This window comes from Peromyscus maniculatus, chromosome 9 (genome assembly GCF_049852395.1).
Source record: "Peromyscus maniculatus bairdii isolate BWxNUB_F1_BW_parent chromosome 9, HU_Pman_BW_mat_3.1, whole genome shotgun sequence".
NCBI classification, from domain to species: Eukaryota; Metazoa; Chordata; class Mammalia; order Rodentia; family Cricetidae; genus Peromyscus; species Peromyscus maniculatus.
This window is the reverse complement of record NC_134860.1, coordinates 30,181,588-30,202,089: the sequence shown is the minus strand read 5'-3', so window position 1 is coordinate 30,202,089 and position 20,502 is coordinate 30,181,588. Positions and strand designations below refer to the sequence as shown.

The 20,502-nt window shown below is 38.3% G+C and overlaps 1 long non-coding RNA gene across 3 annotated transcripts in view; it reads left to right on the top strand.

Moving 5' to 3' along the window:
- LOC143267277 (uncharacterized) overlaps nt 1-20,502 on the top strand; it is a 177,470-nt gene that overhangs the window by 118,378 nt on the left and 38,590 nt on the right. For 2 of the 3 annotated variants that reach the window (XR_013042248.1, XR_013042247.1), the window contains one exon: nt 18,763-18,909. The exons of the other annotated variant lie outside the window; for it this stretch is intronic. This is a non-coding gene — a long non-coding RNA (uncharacterized LOC143267277). Of the gene's footprint in view, nt 1-18,762; nt 18,910-20,502 lie in introns of those variants that run through there. 3 annotated transcript variants of the gene reach the window in all.

Sequence of the window (20,502 nt, the reverse complement as noted above, 5' to 3'; positions counted from 1 at the left end):
CTGTAATATGCTTTATATTGTAATAAGCAAAAAAATGTATCATTTTACCAGAGACATATGCTGGAGCATTGTCAGTTTTAATTTGTGCAGGTATACCCATGATGGCCATAACACATAGCAAATGTGTGATTACAGAATCACCTTTTTCAGTGATAACAGAATCAGCTTTTTCAGAACCCAAAGCAGTTGCCTATTGAAATCATAACTAAGTATCAATTGTGTGGTGTACATATTTCAATTTTCTAAATTCTGCAAAGTGAAACATATTCATCTGCCAGATTTCAATCCTCTGAGTATCCTTTGGGATACATCCTGCTGGTAATGGAGTCTGACTGTAAAAAGAACAAGTAGGACATTTCCTTACAATTTCCTTGGTTTGTTGCCAGGTTATGGAAAAAATCCTTTTTGAAACCTTTACTATTGACATGATTTTTATCTGAGGCCTTCAGCACATTTCCTATCCATAATTTATCAATCTCATCATTACCTGGCAGACCCATAGGGGGTCAGATGTGAGTTTTATATAAGGGATGCCTCCTATTTGTGATTATATCTTGCAATTGAATAGTGAAATTAATTCCAACTCATCAGAGATAAATTCTGAAAAACCATTATGTAATACCACCCTTTCAGTATATTGAGAGTCAGTAACTATGTTGAGAGGTTCTGAAAAATTCATTAATACCAACAGAATGGCATACAAATCAGATTTTTGAACCGAATTATAAGGACTTCGAACTTTATTTAATTTTCTGACTTGTAACCTGCTTTCCCTTGTTTGTTTGCATCTGTATAAAGTGTACGAGTATGAGCTCCAGATATGGGTGTTTCCCATACAATGCGAGGCAAAATACAATCAGCTTTCTTTATAAGTTCAATTCTATCGCTTTTGAGATATTTTTGTTAATCTCTCCCCCAAAATTACTGCAAGCTCTTTGCTGAAGTTCACTTTCTGCCCATAATTTTTCAATATCCTCCTTAGTTAAAGGTATGATAATTTCTGTTGGGTCTAGTCCTCCTAATTGACCAAATCTGAATTTTCCTTTTAAAATCAAACCAGAGATCTTCTCCACATAAGTTTTTAATTTATTACTGTTTTTTTTGGTAGAAATATACATTCCAATATAATGTCTTCTCTCTGCATTAAAATTCCTGTAGGAGAACGCTTAGAGGGTAAAATAACCAAAATGCAATCGAGCTTTGGATCCACATGACAACATGTCCTTCCTGTACTTTCTTTTTCACCAAGGCCAATTCTTTCTCAGGTTCAGGTGATTGTTCTCTTGGACTATTTAAGTCCTTGTCACCTTCTAAGGTTTTGAACAAATTACTCAGTTCATCATTTTTACCCCAACAACAGTTTGTAGAAGAGAAATATTTCTAAATAATCTTTGAAAGTCATTAAGATCTGTAACCAATCTCTCCTAATTTGCACCTTTTAGGGTCTAATTTTTTGTTGACATATTTTATCCTAAATAATTAATAGAATCTCCTCTTTGTATCTTTTCAGGAGCAATTAGTAATTCCCAGCAAGGCAAAATTTCTTTACTTCTTCAAACATTCTTTCTAATGTATCTGCATTTGAGTGAGCTAGTAAAATATTGTCCATGTAATGATAAATTATAGACTTATGGAATGATTATGTATTATTTACAGTGGCTGTTGTACAAAATATTGGCACAGGGTTGGGCTATTCAACATTCCTTGTTGGATAATCCTCCAATGATATCTCTTAACTGGTTGAGAATTATTATAAGCAGGCACTGTGAAGGCAAATCTTTCTCTGTCTTTTTCTTGTAAGGGTATTGAAAAGAAACAGTCTTTTAAATTGATAACTATAAGAGGCATCCTTTAGGTAATAGAGTAGGCAAAAGAATTCCAGATTGTAGAGAGCCCATTGGCTAAATTAATTTGTTAATTGCTCTTAGGTCTGTTATCATTCTCCATTTACCAGATTTCTTTTTAATAACAAATACAGGAGAATTCTAAGGGCTGGTCAATTCTTCAATATGCTGAGCATTTAACTGCTCTTCTACCAGCTCTTCTGAAGACTGCAGTTTCTCTGTTGTTAAAGGCCATTGATGAACCCATACGGGCTTGTCTGTTAACCATTTTAAAGGTAGAGCTGCTGGTGTCTTTGAAAGATCAGTAGTTGTTGTGCCCTATTCTTGTATAATCTGGATTGCTGGTGACTACTCTTTATAATAATACCTCCTAATATTTCTCTCAAAAACATATGTTAGTTTATGATTTGTTTCTGAGGCTGGAGGAATTTAACCTGAGTATCCCATTGTTGTAACAAATCACAAACCCATAAATTCATAGCTATATTATCCACCACATATGGCATTAATTTTCCTCTCTGTCCTTCTGGACCTATATATTTGAGCCATCTTGCACTCTGTTTCACTTGCAGCACAGAATTAAGGTTTGGTTATCATATAAACATTTTGTTTATATATCAGCATATTTGCCTTCTCCAAGAAGCTGATTATGGGAAATTTCCACACCTCTAGTTCTACATTGGTGTTCTATCATTTTAGCCTCCTCCTTAAACCATGTTTGCCACTGTAATTGTGTCCCAGACTCCAGGACAGCTGTTACCAATTCTTTCCAGTCCTGAAGAATAATCCTATTACAAGTTGATCAGGAGTTTAACATTTCCTTTCCAAATGGAGAATGCATGCCATATGATACTAAGCTTCCTTAAATCTCCTTAAATATTTCCACTGAAATCCAGTTAGCGTATACATGCTCTTGAGCAAGTAGTTCCTATAAAGTTACCAGATAGATTAAATTTGGTTGTTTGAAAACAGCCTGTCTCTCTGTAACTGTATAATTTAATGTTGAAAAAATTCACCTTTGAATTTTTCTGTCTGGGTCTGAATTTCTCTATGATTAATTTTAAGAGGTTTTTCTAAAGCTTTTATCTTGGCACTTAAATTGACCAAGCCTTTTAATACTAAAATAAGGATAATTAAACAAATAATATTAATAACTGATATTACATATTTCCCATCAACATTAATTATACTTTTATTTAATTGTTCCATCTTTAGACTGCCTAATGTGTTATCAAATAAAGACCAATTTCCTTCCATTGTAAAAATGTTCCCCCCCTTTTTTTGTTTTGTTTTTCAAGACAGGGTTTCTCTGTGTAGCTTTGTGCCTTTCCTGGAACTCACTCTGTAGCCCAGGCTGGCCTTGAACTCATAGAGATCCACTTGCCTCTGCCTCCTAAGTGCTGGGATTAAAGGTGTGTGCCACCACTGCCTGGCTGTTTCCCACTTTTTAATGTGGGAAAAATTGTCTTTTAACTACTTTCTCCCTTTAAGATATCTTAATTGACTTACCAAGTCTGTGTAGAACAGTAGAAGTTTGAGGGAATTTCAAAGCAGCTATCTAGTGTGGTAGCAGTTTGAAATGGGAATTAAGAGAGAGACAGAGAGACAGAGAGACAGAGAGAGAACCTACAACCTACCAGGAGAAAAAAACTATAAGCTAAAGAAAGTCCAGCTTCATTCTCAGGCCTGAGCCACACCAGGCCTGAGCCAGGTACTCTGTAAACCTACAAGCAGTCTGGGTACTTGCAGCTCTGGCTGCTTACAGCTATATACAGCTCCTTGCAGCTCTGGCCACATGCTACAGCCAAGTGGCTTTTTTTGAATTCCTGTCCCACAGATGGATGCCAAATGGGTGATCACTATTTCCCTGATCTCTAATGCTTTCACCCCTATATTTGGCTCTGTGTTTTTTATTTAATAAGACTGTGTAGAAATTCAGCTACATGTGGCCTTTTGGTGGAAATGTGTTACTGTTAAGTCAGGCTTTGAGATCTCATATGCTCAAGCTAGGCCTAGTATAGCAGTCTCTTTCTGCTGCCTGCTGATCAAGATGCAGAACTCGCAGTTCTTTCCCAAAAACCATGTCTGTCTGCATGCTGCCATGTTTCTTGCCATGATGATAATGAAAAGCCTCTGAAGCTCTAAGCCACTCCAAGGAAATGTTTTATTTATAAAAGTTGCCATGGTCATAGTGTCTTTTCAGAGCAATACAACCGTAACTTAGACAGCCAATTTTGGAGAAAGTTTTGTGCGATGCTTAGAAGAAGGCATATTCTTTTTTGTTTGGGTGAAATGTTATGCAGATATCTGTTAGGTCCATTTGGTTTATAATATCTGTTGGTTCCAGTATTTCTCTGTTTATTTTTGTCTGGATGACCTGTCCATTGGTGAGAATGGGGTATTGAAGTCATCTATTATTAGTGTGTGAGGATCAATATGTGATGTATGCGGCACAATATTTTTATTACAAAAATGTGTGCTCTGTGGTTGAGGCATAGGTGTTAAGAATTGAAATATCATCTTGGTGGATTTTTTTCTTTGAGGATAAAGTGTCCTTCCCTGTCTCTTTTGATTAACTTTGGCTTGAAGTCTATTTTGTTAGATATTAGAATAGCTATACCAGCTTGCTTCTTTGCTCCATTTGCTTGGAAAAATCTTTTTCCAACCCTTTACCCTGAGGTAATGTCTATCTTTGGTGTTGATGTGTCTTTCTTGTATGCAGCAGAATGATTGATCATGTTTTCCCATCCATTCTATTAGTCTATGTTTTTTTGGGGGGGGGATTAAGACCACTGATATTGAGATATATATTTTGTTGTTGTTGTTGTTGTTGTTGGTGGTGGTGGTGGTGGTGTGTGTGTGTGTGTGTGTGTGTGTGTGTGTGTCTGTGGGTGTGTGTGTGTGTTTGTGTGTATTTATGTGTGCATGTGTCCTTTCTTTTGGTTTTGCTGGTATGAGATTATTTATTTCCTATGTCTTCTTGGCTGTAGTTAACCTTTTTGTGTTGGAGTTCTGTTGTTGTTGAGTGTGTATGTTTCCCTTCTTTTGGTGTTGCTAATGTGAGATTTTTTTTCCTGAGTTTTCATGGGTGTAGTTAACATACTTAGTTTGGAGTTTTCTTTTTTGTACCTTCTATAGGGATGGATTTATAGATAGATAGTGTTTAAATTTGACTTCATCATGGAATATCTCATATTCTCCATCTATGGTAATTGACAGTTTTTCTGGTTATAGTAGTCTGGGCTGGCATCTATGGTCTTTTATAGTCTGCAGCACATCTGTCCAAGCCCTTCTGGCATCTGCCTTTATATATTACTTGAAATTTTCCCCTTCCAGATTTTAATATTCTTTCTTTTTTCCATATGTTTAGTGTTTTGATTATTATGTGGCAAGGGGACTTTCTTTTCTGGTCTAATCTATTTGGTGTTCTGTAAACTTCTTGTAGCTTTATAGGCATCTTCTTCTTTAGGTTAGGAAAACTTCTATGATTTTGTTGAAAATATTTTCTGAGTCTTTGAGTTAGGTTTCTTCTCCTTTATTTCTCTATTCCTATTATTCTTAGATTTGGTCTATTTATGTGTCCCAGACTTCCTGAATGTTTTGTTTCATGATTTTTTTTAGATTTTACATTTTTTTTACTGATGTATATATTTCTTCTATCATATCTTCAATTCCTCAGATTCTGTCTTCCATACCTTGTATTCTGTTGATGAAGCTTATCTCTGTATATTTGTATATCCCTGGCTTTCTTTAGGGTTGTATTAGTCAGGGCTCTCTAGAGTCATGGAGGATATGGAATGAATCTCTCTCTCTTTACATATATATAAAGGGAATTTATTGAAATGACTTTCATTCCGAGTCCAACAATGGCTAGCTGTGAATGGAAAGGACAAGAATCTAGTAGCTGCTCAGTCTCATGAGGCTGGGTGTCTCATCTGGTCTTCTGTATATGCTAGAATCCTGAAGAAGTAGGCTTCAATGTCAGTGAAGCAATGGATGTGTTGAAAAGACAAGGGCAAGCAGGTGGAGAACAAACAAACCCTTCGTCTTCCATTGTCTTTATAATGGCTTCCAGCAGAAGGTATGGCCCAGATTAAAGATCTGAATTAAAGGCATGTGTCATCCCACCACAAGATCTGAATCTAAAGTCTATTATCTCCCAGCCTCAAGATCTGGATCACAAGTGTATACCCTCCATTTCCACATTGTAGTTCATCCATATATAGTCAAGTTGACAACCAAGAAGAGCCATCATAAGAGATTTATTCATTTCCTCTGTAAAAAACCCTGTCATCTTCATATAGTTGGCTTTAAAGTCTTTTTCTTGTACTTCAGCTATGTTGGTGTATTCAGGGCTTGCTGTAGTAGGATAGATGGGCTCTGGTAGGGACATAGTGCCCTGGCTGTTTTTGATTGTGCTCTTACACTGGTGTCTAGGCATCTTGGTTTGGGTTGATTATAGATCTAAGTGCTTATTTCTGTGTTTGTCCTTTTGGGGTAGATGTTTTCCTCCTTGGTTTCTGTTTCCTCTCTTGATTTTGAGAGAATGTGTTGGCTGTTTTACTTGTCTGTTTACTTGGTGTGTTCAAGGGCATACTTGCTGGTGCTGGAGGCTGGGGAAGGGGAACGGTTTGTGGGATGCACAGGGGGAATGGACAGAGGGCAGAGGGAGGGTAAGAAGCTATAGCTGGTATTACATTGCAGCACTAGGTAAGACCCCAGGTGTTGGTTCTGGTGAAACAGAGAGTCTGAATGCACTTTTTAAGGATGAACAAATTTGCAGATAGTTGAACAAATAGTTGAACAGAAACTACCACACTTCACATCCTGAACAGTAAGGGAAAATGTTGGCGGCACAAAAGTCCTTGTGCCCACAAATCACTAGGGAAACCAGGAATGTTAAACACAGGGGACTCTTTTCAATAGAGAAGATAAAATGCCTGTTTTTCCACCCAGAAAGCTGGGAGTGAATTTTGTTAAGGACTTAGTGGCCTTTTCACTACCTGTGGAAGGATACCACATGCACCGTTTGCTATAGAGGCAGACTTCACCCAAATTCCTCAGAGCGGTTATCCCAGACTCTTCCCTCCCTAGGCAGCTAGCCATTCTTAGGGGAGATTCTGGTGATATTTTGTTTATACTTTAAACAAATAAAGTTTGCCTGGAGATCAGAGTGTGGAGCTAGCCACTAGAGGCCAGGCAGTGGTGATATACATCTTTAATCCCAGCACTTGGGAGAAGGAAACAGGAAGTGATATGACTGGTGGAGTGAGGAAGTGATAAGGTGAGGTGGAGACAGGAGCTTGGCCATTTTGGTCTGAGGATTCAGGAGAGGTAAGAACTCTGGTGGCTGGCTGCTCTCCTTTACTGATCTTTCAGCATTTACCCTGATATCTGGCTCTGAGCTTTTAATATTAAGACCAATTATGATTTGAGCTACAAGGATACTACATGTATTTTATGGTCTGTTGATTTCTGTTCTATTTTAGTCAGAGACCACATTAGATCCTGGGCCTTTTAGCTATTGAACCCACCCTCATGGTCACACATACTTTATAAAGAGTTTCTATATAGTTATAATTTATGCTTTGTTGTGCACCTGGAATTGGAATGATTGTTGCTGGGAAACATTTTCCCAAATTGTACTGTTTATAAGCATCAACATAATACTTTTTATGATACTTATTATTGTTTGCCTTACTGGGTATATTTTCTCCTCCCTCTCTCTCTTTCTCTCTATCTTTCTCTGTGATATACTGTTAATCCCACTGGTTGAGAATAAGACCACTATCATAATTTAAGCCAAATTTGAAGCAAGTTTTAATTAAATACTGGACAGGTGGATAGGCTCTGGCCAGCTCCATCTCTGGTTTCCCAGAAAAAAATTGCATGGTTGCAGCAGCTTAAGTATTTCCCATCAGGCCCAATCAGGAGCAAGCATACATCCAGATATACCTCCAGCCTACATCCAATCAGGGCATATACTGATGTATTTCCTGCCTGTGAACCTCCCACCCACATGTGATCAAGCACATCCAGTGCAGATTGGTCAAACAAACTTGTTTAGGGGAGTGAAAACATGTGGCTTATTATCACCCATAAACAATAGCCTCCAGCATTTCAGGACCTATTTGTCCTTGGGCAAGGGGCTTGCACATGAGAGTCATTTTTGTTTCATGGATCTCTTAGGCATTGTAATTAAAACTTAAAGTGTAATTTTGGCTCTCACAGTATGCATATGTCTGTGTGGGTGTGCATGCATATGTAGACACATAGAGACCAGAGGAAGACATCAAATGTCTCTCTCTGCTATACTCAGCCTTATTCCTTTGAGACAGGGTCTCCCATTGACCCTGGAGCTAGACAGGCTAATCATTTCCCCAAGGCAGAGTCTGTGTGCTGTTCTTACTTGTATTGCATGTAAGGCTGATGCTATGGTAGACACTATATATGATTTCTATTTCATAGACTTTTGATATTGTCATTCAGTACCATATCCATATTTTTAAAATTCTGTCTTAAATAATTATCAAAGACTGAATTGCAATGGACTAACTTAATTTGAAAAGGGTTTTAAATTTTTTCACATATTAGGTTAGTGTGTTATAGGATATTTTCACATGAGCATTCACTGTATATTGAGCACATTCCCTTTTTCCTACCCTTTCCTTTCTTACCCTCCCACTCCCATTAGTTTCCTGTTTTCCCAGACAGTTTCACTTCTACTTCAATGGCACATAAACATTCATGATTTTTATCTACTTATATAAAATCTAAGACCCACAAAAGAATGAAAACATATAGCATTTGTTTTTCAGAAACTGGATTATTTGCTTAATATAATACTCTCCATTCATATCCAACTCCCCACAAATGACAGAACTTTGTCCAATGTACAAGTATCCCTGTGATACTCAGATTTGGAGTTGGTCATTTCAGAGCTCAGGTAAACACTACAAAGGAGAATGCTTGAGAATACGTTCAACTCATGGGTGCTGTTCGGCTGCAATCTCCAGCTCAGCCCCATTTCTCTATCCTCAGAATCTCACTCTCTCAGAAAAACCACCAAAAAGTCCAGGTCCACATTCCTGGTGGTTGTGGTGGCTCCTCCCCTGAAGCTGCCAGCTCCCCAAGTCCCCACCCAAAGTGTTCTAATTGGGCACAAACCCAGCTTGAGGAGGACACATCATCACCCCTGGCCTACAAGGTATTTAAAACCTCCTTCATGTCAGCCATGTGATTTTTCTCCTGCTGCCTCCCCCTCCTCGATCTCTGGGGGATGGAGGGTCACCCAGGAGTGCTTTGCCCAAATAAAAAACCTGGTTTTTTTACATTTTAATTCAGCTTGATTTGGCTTACTGCAACAGTGGAGAAACCTATTATTGGGGTACAGAAAACTTATCAGTTGCATTATAAGTAGTGCATATTTGAAAGGGCAAGAGAGGACTGATGAGAAATGAGAAACCCATAAAACGCTAGTAGTGCTATGACATAGGCAGAACAGAACAGAGTTCTCTTCAGCTCTCAGCTAGGTTAAAAGGAAATTTGGTTTCACACTCTACCTCTGATATTACAAATCATGCAAACCCATTTATCAATTTAACATCATTAGTAGCTTTCTTGGAGGCCACAGAGCCTGTTTGAGCAGGTCCAGGTGATTGAGAGTCACAGTGAATGAATTTCAAGGCAGCAACACATGAGCAGTGCTGCAAGACAGAAATTGCACCAACAAAAGTCAAGCACTGTTCTAAGAACTACTTGGAAGCAATAAAATAGATTCATTTTTGACTAGGATAGTGTTTTTTTTAAAGCCTAAATTGATAAAAAGCATATTTAAGGAAGTAGTAAAACTTAATTCAATGATATCAAATGATCATAATCACTGAACTAGATCTTTTTCTTAATAGATATAACTTTAGGTTTTAAATAATACAATCCTGGTTATCCATGAATGAACATGTCATTGGCAGCAGATATGATTTTACTGGGTGGTAAAACATTACCCAGTTGAACAATTCAGATGAGTGTTGATTAGAGAGCTGCCTTAGCTGGATTTATGCCCCTCTATGGAAACACAGGAAACATGAATTTTACAGGAATGACTGGAAAAACAAGGACTACTGGAAAAGCTGCTTGCCAAACATCAGAACAATGAATTTTCTACATGCAGTTCTGAGGACCTATTAGTTATCTTCAGATAAATCTTGTGCTATACAGAAGAAGATCTATTCTATTTATTGAAGAAGACTTAAAAGAGACAGTCAAATAAAAACACATTGGTCAAAGAACACATGGGGAGATACAGAGATTGTGAAACAACTTAGGGTATTGCTTACCTAATGTTTACAGGGTTTGTAGCCCTGAAGTATGAATTCTCATGGGCAGAACAAAAATATAAAATCCCTGCTGTCATGGATTTTACATGTCAGTGGAGGTAATGAGATGACAAAGAATAACAAGTGAGCTATGTCCTGTGGTTAATCGGGTAAAGCTACAAGGTGATGATTAAACAAGGAAGAATGATGGAAAGCAAGGAGGGTAGCAGGAGGAACATGGTTGGTGTGTTAAATGAGATGTTATGTACTTACTGTGTTTGGGGGACAAGAAGGAGGTCACACGAATCAGACTGAAATGAGAGGAAGGTGTCTTACCTTCTTGTTGCTGCTGTGGCAAAACACTTGGACAAAGACAACTTAAGGGCAGAAGAGTTTATTCAACTCACAATTCCAGATTATAGAACATTGTGGTAGGGAAATTCCAGGGGCTGGAGCTTGAGAGAACTGGTCAAGAACAAACAGCGATAGATTAATGCAAGCATGCTAGCATTCAGATTGCCCTCTCCATTTCAGACAGTCTGTGATGAACAGAATAGCCCCAGCCACAGTTAAGACAGGTCCTCCTACCTCAGGCAATGCCTTATGGGCATTCTCAGAGGCTGACCTTATTAGGTAACCCCTCACAGGTGTGCTAGAGGCTGGCCTGGGCTTCAAGTTGAAAATTAAGATTAGCCTTCATAGATCATAGGTCACACAATCTCAAAAGTGGCTGATCGTGTCTCTACTTACAGTCCATCCAACAACATCTACTTATCTCTGGTGAGAGTGAGAAAGAATTACATTAGAAGATTTTTGAGCAATTTATTCAAGATTTAGAGCTGACATTTATTTTCAAGTTTTGCAATGTAGATTGACATAGCCTTCTCCTATCGTATGTAGATGCTTCACCTCATAATGTGAGTGTGTCAGGACGGTACTTTTAGGAGGTACTTAATGTTAAATGGGATTATCAAGGATGAGTCCTAACTCAGTAGAAATTTGGCTATACAAGAAGAAACTCCTTATGTCAGTGGAAATAGTCCAGTTGGTAAAGTGTTTGCTGTATAAGTGTAAGGACCCAGGCAATCCCATTGACATGTGAAAAATTTGGGTCTGGTAGAGTGTGCTTATAATTCTAGATGGAAATAGGCAGATATTGTGGCTTGATAGCAAGCCAAGCCTAGCCTATTTAGTGAGTCACAGGCCACTGAGAGACCCTGTCATAAAACAACACCCAAGGTTAGTCTCTGTTCTCCACATGCATGTGGACACACAGGTACCTTTTTCTCCATCTTTCTCCCTCATCCTCTTCCTTCTTTTTCTGAAAGCCTGAGAGTTCTCATCAGGAACAAAATTGTGGGACCACATTATTCTTAAGTATTCTAACTTCCAGAAATATGAGGCAATGAATTTTTGTTATTTAAGCCATCTATCTATTCCATGGTATTTTCATATGACAGCCCATTTGTACTAAGTATAAAAATGAAACTATTTTGCCTTTAGAAATATTTTGGTGATTAAAAGTGAACAGGTTTCTATAACTCTCCTTTAAATGTGAGATGAAATCAATTATTTAAAACTAAATGTAACTACAGTTTATTCTGCCTTGTAAGGCAGGTGAAAACATTCATGTCTGTTGGAAAATGGATTTTTATATCACCCTGTTCTACTTTTGAAGTGCAGGTAGAGAGTGAACTCAACTCATGGACTTCTGAATTAAAACTTGCCCGGCATTTTATTAAATTTTTTATTTTTAAAACTGCAGGGAAGTGCTCTTTTCTTCTTTGTACTGTACTTCAGCCATTATGTATTAAATGGACTTTAATAGGCCACCCTGGAAGCATTTGTTGTATTATTTCTATGGGGAAAATGCAGTCTGATTTCTAAGTCATTGACTTCCATGTGAACCCTAAAACCACATTCCATTAACAATCTAGAATCACCTATACAAGCAGATACAATCAGGGAGATAATGATAATAATCAACCTCTAATAGGTCAAATAGTTTTAATGAACTTCTCCAACAGAACGATCTTATTCATGCCCTGTGAAATGCCTTCATGAGTTTAACACACACAATCTTTAGATATTCAGCCAAGATTTTATTGGTTGAGATTGGTATTCAGACTATTTGAGAGATTTTATTTCTAAACTGAACTCTAATGGCCAGGATAAAGCTTGATTCATAGACTAGAGAAAGTCTGTCCCCTTCCCCACTCATTTGCTCTTTCCATCTGCAAAACAATTTCTGGAACCTTTTCTGAAGTGATATTGGACACCCAGAGCATTTTAGCATCAGAAAGAATGATGCACAGCTACTGAGAGCAGATGCTCGGAAATGAGGCTGAGTGAGGCCTGAATCCCAGCCCTGCAACTGCTGGGCTACAGGCTTTGGGCATTTTGACTATTCTCTCCTCTAGGCCAGTCTGACTTTCTCCAAAACTGAGATTCCACCTATTTGATTTAGTCAGATGAAATACTATGTTGAGTGTGTAGCCATGCCTGTTCCTGAATGGGTATGGAAGAATAATTGTAAAACGACTCTGCTTCAATACACTTTTCTGTATCCACATCCTTGGAAATGATTGTGAACTCACTCCCAGCTAGAGACATAATCTCTTTTCTCATCCCTTGAATTCAAAATAGTCTGGCATTTTTTGGCCAATGTAATAGTGAATATGCAAGCCCAGATCTCAAGAGCTTATGGTCTACCCCTCTTCCCTGACTGTAATGATAGACTCATTACATCAAGGTTTGAAGATGATATTCCAAACGGGACAATCTGAGTTATCTCACTGGAGTTTACCTAGGATGGACTAGAGTGGAGCTGCTTAACCCTCTTCCATTCACAACACCTTCGTTTGATAAATTTTATGTAACCCCAAACATGATGACATATAAAATAGGTATATAAATCAAGCATTTGTTGATAACAAAGACAATTATTTAAGAATAATCTTTGATATGGGCTTGATGACACATATCTATAATTCCAGCACTTGGAGGTGAAAACAGGAGGACTAGAGTTCAAGTACAGCATGAGCTCTGTAATGAATACAAAGCATGACACCTCAGAAGGGAATGGCACTAGGCATCAAGCCCAATGGCTTGTGTTTGATCCTGGGGACAATATTGGTGTCCTTGGAGGGAGAGAACCAATTCCTAAGAGTTGTCCTGTGACTTTAATATATATACCATAGCATGTGTGCACACACACATATATATACACACATGAATTCAACCAATCAATCAGTCAACCAATCAATAAATACATAAATGTAATAAAAACATGTTTGTATATATAATTTTTTACCATTTGTTAAGGATTAAGGTGTATTTGCATACTAATGAGATGGGTATGCTTGTTTATTTTTTCAGGAAGCTTTAAATCTTGGCAAAATAATACTTCAGGATATAGAGCATCTTTAATGCTCTGCAAAGTTGATCAATATTTTGGCTTATTAATGATGAGAATGCAGTCCCATATAAATAGAAGTACAAAATGGTAGAAGTATAATTTGGGACCATTTTAGAATGACGTTCTAATCCCAAGCCAAAATTCATTGAACAATTTTTTTTAATGAAACTCAATTCAGCAACTCAAACACCCATTTTTTTAAAGTTTTACTTTTGATTAGTTTTTAGGTTAGCATATAGAATGATTGTTTCCATGATGGCCTCTTCATACATGTATTCCTATACCTTTTCTTCATTGGGTCTTCTCCCCTGTGCCTCTCCTTCTTCTGGCTGATTCTCTTCCTTACCTGAGTTAATCTCTCATTTATTCTTTTTTAAATTTTCCATGTTATCTTTATTTATGCATATGTGTATATGATTATGATGTGTATGTGTGAATGTTTGTGTGTTTTCTATAGACATGTGCATGCCACGGAACATATGTGGAGGTCAAAGCACAACTCAGGGTATCAGTTCCCGAGTTCCAGTTCATTTGAGATAGGGCCTCTTGTTGTTCACTACTGTGTACACCAGACTAGATGATTTGTGAACTTACTGAGACCCTCAGGTCTCTGCCTCCCATCTTGTTACAGGAATGCTAGGATTACTGATGGGCACGGTCACATCAGGCTTTACATGGGTTCTGGGAATCAATGCAAGTCCTCACACTTATGTGGCAAGAGCTTTTTCACTGAGCCATCTCCCCAGCCCTCCTTCTGCTTTTTTATCACATATTTTATTTCCTTTTCCACACCTCCCCTAAGATCCTTTCTTCCCCTCTCACGATCCCCTTTTATTTTCATGATCTCCTCCACATATACAAATATATATATATATATATATATATATATATATATATATATATGCACACACACATATATATATGCACACACATGCAATTTTAAATCTAGTTTCTCCATGTAAGAGTGAATGTCTAGTATTTATGAGTCTAGTTAATTTTGTTTAAAATAATGATTTATAGTTGCATTCATTTCCTGTAAATGCCATGGTTTCATTTTCTTTATAGCTACCCAATATTCCATTGTATATATATACCACATTTGCCTTATGCATTCATTGTTGATGGAAATCTAGACTTGTTACACTTCCTGGCTGTTGCACATAGTACTGACATGCACATACCCAAGATATGTTGCTGGAGAACATGTATCCCAGAGTGGTACATCTAAGTCACATGATAGTTATATTTTCAGTTTACTAAAGAATATTCTGATTTTCTTAGTGTCCACACAAGTTTACATTCCCACCAGCAGTGATAAGGGTGCTTCTTATTTGCCCTTATTTCCACATCTTTGCAGGATTCATTGTCATTTCTTTTCTTGTTGACAGCCATACTGATTGAGTGAGATGGACTCTCAAAGCATCAAACAGCAGTTTTTGAAATCAAGCATCTGAACACAATCCAATCCAAAGGCATATTAATTTGATACTTACATGAGGAATGGTGATAGGAAAATATTATAGTTGTGTGAGTAAGGCAGCAGTAAACACAGATGCCCACATATTTCTGTGATATGGTCACTTGGAGTTCTTCAGGTATAAATTGGTCATGTGGAGCTCTAGTTTTGGTCTTTTGAGAAGTCTCCATACTGATTTCTGTAATGACTGCACCAGTTTTTGAAAAGGTGGTGTTTAAAGAGGGGCAGAAAGATTGTAAGAGCCAGAGGAACTGGAAATTTGCTGTGAGATTGTGTCTCCTAGAAACATCAGAAGCTATACTCATGAAGTCTCATCAGTATGACTGCATAAATAAAACCTGAACAAGGACTACACCAAAAGAGATGCTTACATGGAAGGGGGAAAGTTCATGAGGCCTCAACCCTAGACAAAGTATTTCAGGAATCTAAGGAATGCTTAGAATTGGAGAAATAGTCTTCCCTAAGGAAAAGCATACCAATTGGCTATCTAATACCAAATGGTAAGCCTTGAAAGCATGTACATACAAGTAATACTATATAGACTGAACAGGTTGTATTTATGTATTTAGGAATACACACATACACACACCACTACCACCACCACTACCACCAATAACAATGATTAAAGAAAAAGAGGCTATGAATTTGAAAGAGATCAGGGAGGCAGAAGTGTCCATAGGAGGGTTTAGAGGGAGGAAAGAGAATTGGGAAATGATGTAATTGTATTATAACCTCAAAACAAAACCCAAAACAAAATCTCTACTTTCTGAAAACCATTATGTTTCTATGGATGGAGAAAATTTGCTGCAAAAAAAAAAATGCTGCAATTTATTGAATGCAATAGTCTCAAGTCCGAGCTGATGAGTTTCAGGTTGTGTTCTTTGGCTTGATGTTGTATGACCATCACAAGAGTGTGCATATCCTGTGTTCAGAAACAAGGCAGTAGTGAAGTTGCATGACATGCAAGCAAGTGCCACCAGAATGGCTTTAGATTCATTACTATTTGATTTTCATTTAATTGTTGGGCTTTGTGCATTCAGAAACCTTTTCACATTGCAAACATTTCATGGGCTATCACATCCAATTGCACAACCCTGAATGGGGTTGCAACCAACAGATAAGTATCTGGGAACTTGCCTACTGATAATATACTGGAGGACCATATTGAGAATATGGTGAATTAAGAATACAGTGCTTATCACTACAGAGAAAGCCAAATACAACACCCTGTTTGGGGTGATTTGAACAAGATTGGTCCCCATAGGCTTATATATTTGAATACTTAGCCATCAGTGAGTGGCACTATTTGAAAAGGATTAGGAGGTATAGCCTTGTTGGAGGAAGTATGTCACTGGGGAGTGGGCTTTGAGGTTTCAAAAGCCCACACCAAGCCCAGAGTCTCTGCTTGAAATCAGGAGGTAGCTCTCAGCTACTTCTCCAGCACCATGCCTGCCTCCATGCTCCTTGCCACCATGTTCCTGCCACCATGATAATGGGCTAAGCCTCTGAAACTGTAAACAAGCCCCCAGTTAAATGCTTTCTTTTATAAGAGCTGCCTTGATCATGATGTTTTCCATAGTTGCCATGACATGTTATGTTCTGACTGGCTGTGTTCAAGGATTCCAATGTCCTTGCATCTTCCTGTATAACTGATGACAGTCACAGACACATAGATTTTTACATATGCCTTTGCTTTAATTATATGGTACTTAGATACCAAGGAACTGTCTGGAGGAGTTGCTCAAATTCTTCTGTTCAGAACTATACCACATATTATCACAATAACTATCCAGTAACATATATATATATGTATGTATGCATATGTATATGTATATATGTATATATATATGCATTGCATCTGTAATATATTAAATACAGTAAATCTCATATGTACTTAATGAACATCAGATAATGTAAATATGTATTAATGCAATGGGATGGGGAGGCAGGGTCCTAGATTGTGACAGGCTTTCAAACCTTAGGTAGCACTAACTCAAGAGTTAAGGTGTTGGAAGCTCACAGTCAGAAAACTTCCACAAAATCTATGGCTCCAGGTCCTTCTTGCCTTGCGAATTTGAAGAAGGAGGGCAAACTTTTAGAAAAGAGTTTATTATGGGTTTACAAGGGAGCTTAAGATAAAAGAAAAGCAGGGCTTCTCTAAGCAGGAACAGGTCCCAGGAGTTGGGGGCACTGGGCTGCTGCTGCCCTGGGGCTTTTTGTAGGACTGATGGTAAATACTAGGTGAGGCATCATGGGGTGAGGGGTGGTCAGTACAGGTGGCTCACATATGAGGTGTCAATTTGTCTTTCTGCCACAGTGGCTAGATTGAGAGTATACCACCAGTGCTTCTGGCCAGATCATTTTCTGGCATGTCCAGCCTTCAGCAGGACATGAATCAATGTCTCTGGCCATACATTGTTAGCATTCCTTGCCAAAGATGAGAATCAGAACAGCTCAGTTTCAAGGTCCTTGTCACTGTCTGCCTGACCTGTTTCTGTCTCCTGCTCTCATCTTTAAAGAATTGATACACAAATATTTACAACATAATTTTCCTTCACTACTTTCAATTCCTTCTCTTAGTCATGGACATTATTACCTCCTTATTTGCTTACAATGAAGAGCCAAGCCTTATATATCAGTAAATAAAAACTAGTTAAATTTCAACAGTGGTGCACCTGACAGAAATTCCAGTGAGTTCCTTCCTGCTTTGTTCTTCATAATTCGGATTCTACATGGCAACTACCCTGTTTGCCAACAGTAAGAGAAGATCCCATTATCACAAGGCAAGCAAGAAAGTTACAAAACTCAGAGACAAATAGAATGGAGTAGAACACATAGCCAGGGCAATGAGAGAGTGGATTTGGCTTAGATGATAAGCAGAAGATGACAGTTCCAACTGGCACTTGCAGGTTACATCAGAACAAAGTCAGGCTTACCTCCATGTACTGACTGACATGTATTCTTCACTAAGAGATCAAGACATCTCTGCCATGGTAACACATTCCATACAGTGGGAAGCAATGTTTCAAGAGCAGCTTTGCTGTGTCACTTCTAAATGGGAGCACTTATTGGCAGGAGTTGATGATGCCTGACCTCTTCCTTCTTGGCCTTAGTGAATCACGGCAGGAGGTATTGACCAGAAAATGTGATACAGCTGAAGCAGGCTGGCATGCCAAGCTAAAACCTGGGGCAGCACTGTCCTGAAGGGTTGTCATGCACCTCCAAAGGCTTTATATAAGTATGAATATGCACTTTGTGTGCCAAAACTCTGGGCTTTACAGATATTTGTCACACTACCAGAACTTACATAAAGCTAATTATCACAGGGCTCCAGTAATTTAATAGGGTTGTGTGACTTTTCCTGGGGAGACCTGAACAAACAGCTATTCACCCTAGGTAGGACATGCACGAGAGACAGAAGAAAGACTTCTACCCAAGTCTAGTTTAATGAATCAATGAGTTCTTGCGGTAACTTACAGAAGCTTGGATGACATAACCAAAGGCAACTTCATCTCTGAAAAGTCACCCCTGCATGAGTGACAACTCACAGAATCTTCATCCCTGGAGTTTCCCGGACATTTGCAAGCAGCTTACTGGCTAGAGAGTCCCCTCTTCCCAGCAAGGTGTTTAGAACCTTGAAAATCTGGAGCTTCCTGAGAGAAGTTTCTTTTACTTTATGAGCCTTAAAAGCCTTCCTTCTCTTTTCAGGGGTGAATGTTTCAATTTGGAAGAAAGCTGCACACCAAGTAGTTAAGATTTAAACACAATCAATTACACCAAGATCATCAGCGACCATCTATTGAATTGAACTGTAGTTACCAGCAAGTACTGAATAAAAACTATTATTTTATACTATATTGTCACATGCCCTCCTCTGATGATGATTATGTATTTTAATGTGTATATTAAATTATATTTATTAACATAGTATATATTACATATCATTAGTATGATATATCAATTAAAACTTTACTCAATCACTAGAGCCTTATTACATCAACTAATTCCACTTAAGTTCTACTAGAGTAGCAAATACCCCCAATCCTAGGAGTTTAGCTGTTTCTTGCCTCTGGAATGTCTTTTGGGGCCACAAGGCAGCCCTCCAGGGCAGAGCCATTCTAGGTTTCAGCTGGGAATGCTCAACTGCTTTAACTGTAACACATTTTCCTGGGATGCTTCCAGCCATGATCAATAACCTGCCATTAAGTGAGCCCAACTGAAAATGACACAGGAAAGTTGCTGACATTTCAGAGGCCAGAACTGATCACAATGACCAGGAAGCAGGCTCCTTCAGAGTGCCTAGGAAAAAGGGCACATTCCAGAGCTAGGAAACTGCACCCATGCCTCATTAGTGACGTAAGTGTTACAGTTACCCTCACTCTCCGACGAGGAACTGACCCTCAGAGAGACAGAAACACTGTGAAACCCACTCTGCAGCACAGTTGCCCCCTGATTCTCCCAAGGTCTTAAGACTTGTTCCTGTGTACATCCTCCCCAGAACAACTGGAGATACATTTCATGACACCATCACTGTAAAGATGAGAATAATACAGGCCAACTTTGTTATAGTCAGAATTTTTTTAAATAAAAAAAAAACATTTTTAGGGCTGGTTTTGCCTACAGAATTGACTTGGCCTTGGCTCAGGTGGTTGGCATGGAGACATGTCTGATTTCTGACCTTGTACTTTCCAGGACAATATTAAAATGCCCACCCAAAGAAACCACACTGAGTCAGGGAAGTTTTATTGATCATGGTTAACTGCATATTTTCAACAATGTCTGAAATGAGACACAGAATTCAACATCAAGATCCATTGTAACTTGGTATACAAATCAAAGGAGTAAATTTTAAAAATGGTTTTTCTTTAATCCAGTATATTTTAAAATCTATCATATTATTGTTCAGTATATTTATTTAACATGGTATGTTGTTTGAACATGCAATCAATATAAATTTATTAATGTGATATATTATTACTAAGCCACCATTAAAAGCCTTATTCTTGAAAGTATGGTGTGTGATTTATGCTCACAATTCATCTCAGATTGGATTTGCCACATCTTAAGTACTCAATTCCCATAGTGACAAATTCTGAGTTTCCTCATGAGGTGGGCACAGCCAGGAAGAGCAATGGAGTCTTGGAAGAGATATTTGTAGCAGACTGTGAAGATAGATGTGACAGGTGCGGAGTGCCATGGTCAGCAGAGGGTGCTTGGGACTAGGAATGTCTTTTCCTACAAGGTCCAGGTGTTACCTTGGAAACAGGTTTCCTTTGCGGGTTATAAGTCTCATTAATAAAAGAATTTTAAAAATGAATGCAGAAGGAAGCCCAAGAGTTTGAGATACAAAGAAGAGTTCAGGCAAATTGAAAATTCTAACAGATGTCAGGAGGGGAGGTGAAAAAAGTCATGCCTTTTAAGTTAGCCATGGAGGCCAGAGACACAGGG